Raw genomic sequence first — 7,968 nt, forward strand, 5'->3', positions numbered from 1 at the left:
GGGCCTGGGTTCCCCCCAAACCTCCCAACTCCTGATCAGACACAGGAGGAGTTGATCCAGACTGTGGGGAAGATCACTGAGGTGAGCAAATCTGCCAATAAGCGCAGGACCCACCAAGGTAGAGGAGGAACTTTGTCACAATGGGTATCATTTATTGATTTGTTTACTCTTTGGCTTCTAATTCAGCTGTGGCAAGACACAACATCCAGTTATTCGGTTTTGGTTAATTATTTGTCATACGCTTAGTTACAAGCCTCTTTTGACTATCCTTATAGAGTTTATAACCTTCACAGAGCTCAAATATGATTCTCACAGGCCTTGCAAGTTGCATCAGGTATGACCAGAATTATATCTGAGGCTGCACAGAAGTTAGAAGTTTCACTGACATAATCATGAGCGCTTGTTATCACCATGAGCTCCACATTTTGGGTCTCATTCAAATTACATGTTCCAACATAATACACTAGGAAGTTTGTTGCTAATAAGCTTTTTTTGGTGTAGGCTCCATCGGGCTTATTACTTTCTGGAGATCCACTGTAGAGACCCCTTTTGACTCCTTCCATTACTCTGTATCCAAAACAGGGAAGGTTCTGAAAATGGGTAGGCAAACTTGATGTCTCTACCTTAGGGCAGCATGAGGATAAGTCCCCTCTTCCTCCAGTAACATCTGCAGATTTTATTGAAAACAATACAACATAGATCATTTTTACCATATTTTAAATGTAAGTGTATCCTGAGCAACAGTAGTCAGGTCTCCTGTCCTTAGAAGTCAGAACCCAGCTACCTGAGCTGCTGCTGGCCTCTGCCACCTCCGATTGTTTCCATTCTACATATGGTGGAGGATTCCAAGCCCTAATCTTGCAGGATTTGTATGGAAGAAGATTTGTCCCAGTGCTCATGGAAGTAGTGTGGCCAGACAGCAAATATGAAAAATCGGGATGGGGTGGGGGGTAATCGGAGCCTATATAAGAAAAAAACCCAAAAATCAGGACTGACCCTATAAAATTGGGACATCTGGTCACTCTACACGGAAGTCAGATATTTTTCACTGCCTCTTGTCTCTTTAGTTTAGCCCTGTGACTTTCCCTTTTAAAACAAAAAGTATGGCTGAGTCAAAGAAGTGATTTTAACATGGAAGTTCTGCTGCTGCTTTCTCCATGTGGGTGGGTGTCTGACGATTCTCCAGTTGGCCTCTAGGAGGAGAGGGGGGTGAAGATTCTGATGGCATCCCTTTGTCTTGCAGAGGGTGGGAGGTTTGCAAAGTTACAGCTGAGACTTGTCTTTCCAGTACAAGGGGCTGATTATACCACTGCATGTTGTGCGTGTGTGCACGAATCTCTGAAGATTCAGCGCTGGAGGAGAAAAAAACATAACATCCACTATGTAAGAGGGCCCCACTAAGATAAGGCAGCTGCTGGGAACAGGCAAGGCCTTGATGTCCTGGACAGCATGCTATATGCAAACAGGGATGTCATAATTATTGTTAAGCATTCATTTCCTTTATTCCACTGCAGCAACAACAGTCTCCTTTATACATGGATATGTTGCTTCCGGAGATTGGCCTGTATACTTTACTCTATGGTACAGGAGTTGCCATGTGATTTACTCATTCAAAAGATTATAGCAAATCCTTCCACTTAAAGGCTCAGAGTACAAAATTCGAGCTGCTCTAAATATCCATGCACTTCACTGAAGAAAATAAATGGTAAATTTTGTAATCTTTCTTTCTTAGATCTGTCATAATTTCAGGCAGCATAAATTGAACCTTTCTTTTAATGAAGTAACATGATTATTAGTACACAGTATCACAGAATAATGATAAGTAATAGAAACAAATTCGATTATAGTAATGGAATACATAAATCATTCCTTACATCTGTTCCCAAAGCAATGTGGGATAAGTTATTGCAGAAAAGGCTGTTCAACCCAGCAGAGGCTGCGCTTGCCTTCTCCCCTGACCAATTCTTTTGTTTGTGTATGGTTAATTAATGAAATTGCAAGGTTACTTGGGAAACCCCTGTCATGCCTGGAGGGGAGATGTTATACTACCTGGGAAGTTTTAGCATAATTTTATTGAAGAATATGAAATAAGAGAATCTCTCTTTCCCACATGAATGTATTAGCTTCCCAGACAGGAAAAAAATAGTGTTCCTCTGTGCAGAGACTGAAAAGCAATTCATATAAATCTAAGTCTACTCACATTATTTTAGAAGCAAGGAGTTTGATTCTGGGCCCCAGCTTTAGCTGCTTTGCATTGATGAGGCAGAGAAAAAGCTGTCCTAAAGGTGTATCAAAGGAATCTCTCCTGTCACAGGAGCCTAACTTCAGACTGCTATTTTTGAAAATCTTGGCCTTAAATGTCTCCATATGTGGCAAGTGGAAAGCAGCCATTAGCCCACTCTCTGTATTTTAACTGTAAATACATTGTCACTGTGACCCTAATCTTTCAGCAGAAACATAGGTGTACTTATATTATTCAAAGGTAAGAAAACGATAATTACGGTTTCAGCAATGAAGTGATTCGGCAGCCCTTTTTGCTTGTTAACAAGAACGAGGCTCCTTAAACTAACAAAAGATGTTCGAGGGTAGCTACAATATGTGGCCAGCTATTAACTGAGACACCAGACCAAGTTAATCCATTTGGAGCTTCTGCCTTTGAGCTCACAGGTGAAGAAGTGTTCTAATGATTATTTGTGTATCCTACTCAAGTGCCTTAAAAACCTGAGTCTTGAGCCCAACCCCTCAGGACAGTAGGGCTGTGTCTACACTAAGGTTGCTACCAATGTTAATCCTCTACTGTTGGGAGCAATAGTGGGAACCCTAAGACATGGTGTTAAAATAAGCAGTCAGACGCAGGAGCCTTGTCTACTGCTAGGCACCCCCTGGTGAAGTTTGCACCGATGGGAAATTTCTGCCAAAAACCCTAGTGCAGACAAGGGCTTGGGAAGCCTGCAGTGACTTTTAACCCTTCCTAAGGTCTGACAAGGCATCTCAAGTCTGACCTGTTTCAGTGAATTTGCAATTTTCAGTGTTTACCAATTTTGTTACAAAAATGTAAGTTTTTCAGCAGTTTATGGTGGGGCAGTTTCTTAAGGGGCGGGAATGACATTAATAATATACTAGGAACAACATCTGGTCTTTTGATAGTGTTTAGCAAAAATATGGTGGAACTTTTGATCTGCTTTTCTTCTTTTGCACACAACTACATGTTACAGAGTAACTGGACCAGTCCATAATCGTGAAGTTTGTATATGCTGTGAAGGACATTGGGCTGTTCCATACAGGGCCGGCTCCAGGCACCAGCCAAGAAAGCTCCGGCGGCAGAGTCCAAGGGGCGGCATTCCATCCAATCCTCTTTTTTTTTTTTTTTTTTTGGCTTCGCTGCTTCGGCCACCCCTGCAACTTTTTTTCTTTTTGGTTCGGTGCTCTGGCCTCCCTGTATGGGGCGGCAGTGCGGAGGAGGGGAGCACCCTGCTGGAAGCAGTGCCAGGTCTGTAGCAAGCCCAGCAGGGCAGCCCGCGTCCTTCCCTGCCCACTGACTGGAGCAGTGTGGAGTCCTCCCGGTAGGCAGCGTGGCGAATGCCCCGCTGAAGGAAGCCCTGGCCAACCCCCTTCTCTCTCTCCGCCCTGCTAGCCAGGGCATGCACTCTACTGCCCAGGGCACGTCTGCAGGGCCGAGAGACTCACTGCACCCGCGCTCCGGCCACCCCAGTTTTTTGTTTTTTTTCCCCCTTTGCCGCTCTGACCGCCCTGCAGGTTTTTATTTTTTCCCCCCTTCGCTGCTCTGGCTGGCCTGCAGGTTTGTTGTTTTTTTTCCTTCCCTTCACCACTCCGGCCAGCCCGCAAGTGTTTTTGTTGTTGTTGTTGTTTTTGCTTGGGGTAGCAAAAAAGTCAGAGCCGGCCCTGGTTCTGCACTAACTTATGAATTCTATATGTGGCCTGGTTATGGGGATAGTTGCTGTACGTTGATTATTGGAATGTTTGCCATATGCATGCACTGGTTTAGTCTAGAAACAGGGCGGGGAGGAAGTTAATAGAATTAAGACAAGGCCTGAGCTGTTAGCTGGGAAGATATCACGTACGGGCTCCAATCAGTTACAAGACTCGTTTTGTCAATGCTGGAAACTAAAAGATTAAAAGGACACTACAGAGTTAAAACATCACACTCTAGAGAGAGGGAGGAAACAATTGTCAAGTTGCTGTTTGTGGAGAAGGGACTGACACAGTGACACACTGTGGGAGACTCTGAAGAAGAAAACCTGCCTGGCCCACCACCACAGGGTGGTAGGAGTTAGTGTCACAATATCTTACCCTAAGTCCCTTCCCTGTTCACACTATTGTACTATATTTGTACAAAATATGCCTTGTGAGGTCTCATTTGACAAATAATAACTCACTGATTATTAATATGCTTGTGTGATGTATGTATGTGATGGATATTAAGAGTTATAAATATATACTGGAGTTATAACTGAAGTGTGTATAAACCAGGTATGTCAGGGGAGTGGTTAAACAGTTCCATCCTAAACAAAGGAATGTGTGTTTATCTCAACTTACATATAAGCAGTAAAAAGACATATCAAGCTAACAAGAGGTAGAGGCAAACCTCACTAACAAGCAGGGGAAAAGACAGCATGGCATTTACACACAGCAGGAAAGAGAAGCTTGGTCTGGGTTTTCCTTTTCAGAAGAATCCTTTTCAAAGGCTTACTGGTCTATAAAGACAGGCAGGCTGAACCTCATATGAGAAGCAATTGTACAATATTAGTATACAATATTAGTGTACTAAAGTGTATAGAGAGATCTTTTCTGAAAGATAGTGACACACTGAATTAAACTCATTGTAAATGTATGCATTAACTTAATGGTATATAAGGAATTATAGATACTCATATTAGGCTGTACAAGAGGGAATGTCACAGCTGTTTACCTGTCTCCTGTTTCAGTTAAGCATGGTGGAATCAATCATTGGAAGTCCTATACACAGAAATCACATAGGAGGGGGGAAGAACAGCAAGAGGTTATCCTGCCTCTTGAAACAAAGTTCACTGAACTTTGGAAGATAGAAGCCATCTCTGGCAGCCATCGTTGGTTATATCACTAGGAAGGCAAGGGACCAGAACTGAGTATAGGTAAGAAACATGCTTAGGCAAAGAGCTTTCACCAAAGAAGAAAAGGGAAGCCAGCATGTTGAACTTTTGTGAAAGGTCCTGACTGAAGGAAAGTCAGCCATGGCTGGAGAGGAGGACAGGTGAGAAGTCATTTTGAAAAAAAGCCTGTAGCCTGCTAGATTAAGTTTTAGACTGTTAGAAGCATATTTGTTTTATTTTACTAGTAACTCTTTCTATCTTCATTTCTTATACATGAACTCACTTAATGCTATGTATGTTTTGTTAAATTTATTTCATTTTTACCATAAATCAACTGAGTGGTATATTTAAAGGGGCAGGGTATATTTACCCCCACTTCAGTTAATAAGCCATGATGTGTTTTTGTGTCTTTAGAGGAACAAATAAACCATATTATATCCCTGAGCTGTCGAGGAGAAGGCTGGACATTGTGGAACACAAGGTTTGGGAAAAGTCAGGAATGGGAGTGTGTTGGGGAATATCACTGCAAGTGTTAACCAAGGCTACTGGAAGCCAGAGATGGGCGGTGGGGTTGCCTGGAGTCAGGGTTGCTGAACTGGGCTGTCTAGCATGTAAATGCACAGGATGTGACCTGTATGTAGCTGGCTAGTTTTGAGCAGCCCAGGTGGTATCTACAGCAGCCCATGATTACAGGGCTAGCGGTGACAATCCCTCACTGGTTTGGATTGCACCTCTTCACACAGCGCACAGTCAACCTGTGGAATTCCTTGCCTGAGGAGGTTGTGAAGGCTAGGACTATATAACAGGGTTTAAAAGAGAACTAGATAAATTCATGGAGGTTAAGTCCATTAATGGCTATTAGCCAGGATGAGAAAGGAATGGTGTCCCTAACCCCTGTTTGTCAGAGGATGGTGATGGATGGCAGGAGAGAGATCACTTGATCATTGCCTGTTAGGTTCACTCACTCTGGGGCACCTGGCATTGGCCACTGTCAGCAGACAGGATGCTGGGCTGGTTGGACCCTTGGTCTGACCCACTATGGCTGTTATGTTCTTAATATGCCATTCTATATCATCTATATAGATATAGATATACACACACACATACCTACCTACCTTTAAACTTCAGAGAAAAAGGATCTTAAGCAGTACTTTGGGTTGAGAAAGCTGTCTGCACCTGTATTAACCACTGGTCATGAGCTTCTGATGGGAAGTATTGCAGCTACTACCCAGTCAGGCCTGCTGGGTAAGTATGGTTGAACCACAGGATGCTGTCGCCTGGAACCTTGTCTAAAAAGGGGAGAAGTACCACATTCCACTCTAAGAGAGGTGAAAGCATACGGCCTAACACCTGAAGGGTTGCATTTCAGAAAGTTCAGAGAGTCAAAGATGCAGCTATCCCTGTAGCCGTAACATATGAGCTTCCTATTTGATACAGACAACAGTAAGAATTAGTGCTATGTAAAGGGGGAAAGGCAGAATCTTTTAGACATAAGAACTCTACAGGACACATGCAGGCATGTTAATAATGGACAATACAGCTAAGAGGAGACTTTTTATTAAAGTCTGTATTTGGTTGATTGAAGAAAAAGCTGAACAGTCACTCAGTCTGTCGTATTCCCCCCAACCCCGAGCACATCATTTCAAGTATTTTTAGTTGTGAAATGAGCTACATGGCCTTGTTTTTATTTTTGAAAAGTCATAGGAGCACATCAATGTTTCCTGACTTGAATCATAAGGACTTTTGTTTTTAAAAAATGCTTATACAATAACCTTTAGCACCATTTTTTGTAATGCCCCATTTCAACAAAAGCAAATTGCAGTTTCAGATGGTTACATTTTATTTCTGAACTACTTAGTCCCCTTAGATTTCTCATTTTGAGATTTTTTTTAATGTGTTCCAGAACGTTTTGCCAAAGAACTGTTTGCTATGCTGCTTCCACTTGCTAATTATACACACTGGGCACAATCTTCAAGTAGCTCAGCTGGAAGGGGAGTATCTTTGCAGGGGGAAAGGAAAGAAATTTTCCCTCTCCTGTTTGCAGAAAGGCAATGGAATCACTTGCATGTCCACTACATACCTGTAGCACTCTCTGTGGTGTGGGAGGAGATGGATTAGAAGATCTGTTTTCTGACCTTTTCTGCTCAGCCCTATCCTATCTCCAAGCCTCCCAACAACTGGTAAAGTAAAAAGCTCTTGCAGAGTTGCATTCTGTGCTGTACAGGAGGTGTTCACCACTCTCATGGGCATCCCAAATCCTGCCACCCCTTTTGATTCCATTGCAAGAGGGGCCTCTGTTGGACAGGGCATTCTTCAGTTTTACCAAGAATTCTTCATTTTTATACAGTAAATAACCCAGGTTAAGTCTGCTCAAAGTATGGCTCACATTTATCATAAATAGACCACTGAAGCAGTGGTTACAAACTGAGTAAAGCAAAGACACAATGTCAGAATTTCTTTCTGGTTGATATTAACAGAGCTAATGCCAGTGGAAAGATCCAGCTATAATAGGTGATATTTTCTAGAAGAATGACTAAGCACATTTTATGAGGCAACATGATGTAAACACCCTCCTCTTTTGCATTTTGAGTTAGTCATCACCAGCAATTAGAAAAGGTTATTGTTAGGAATACAGTAATTGCCAGAAATAAGTGAGTCAGTGTTCTCAGATAATGACTGTCAAATATTTTGTCATGCACATGCTATATTGGACATAAATTCATAGACTCTAGGACTGGAAGAGACCTCGAGAGGTCATCGAGTCCAGTCCCCTGTCCTCATGGCAGGACCAAATACTGTCTAGACCATCCCTGATAGACAGACATTTATCTAACCTACTCTTAAATATCTCCAGAGATGGAGATTCCACAACCTCCCT

Source organism: Chelonoidis abingdonii, chromosome 1, assembly GCF_003597395.2.
Source record: "Chelonoidis abingdonii isolate Lonesome George chromosome 1, CheloAbing_2.0, whole genome shotgun sequence".
Taxonomy (NCBI): Eukaryota; Metazoa; Chordata; order Testudines; family Testudinidae; genus Chelonoidis; species Chelonoidis abingdonii.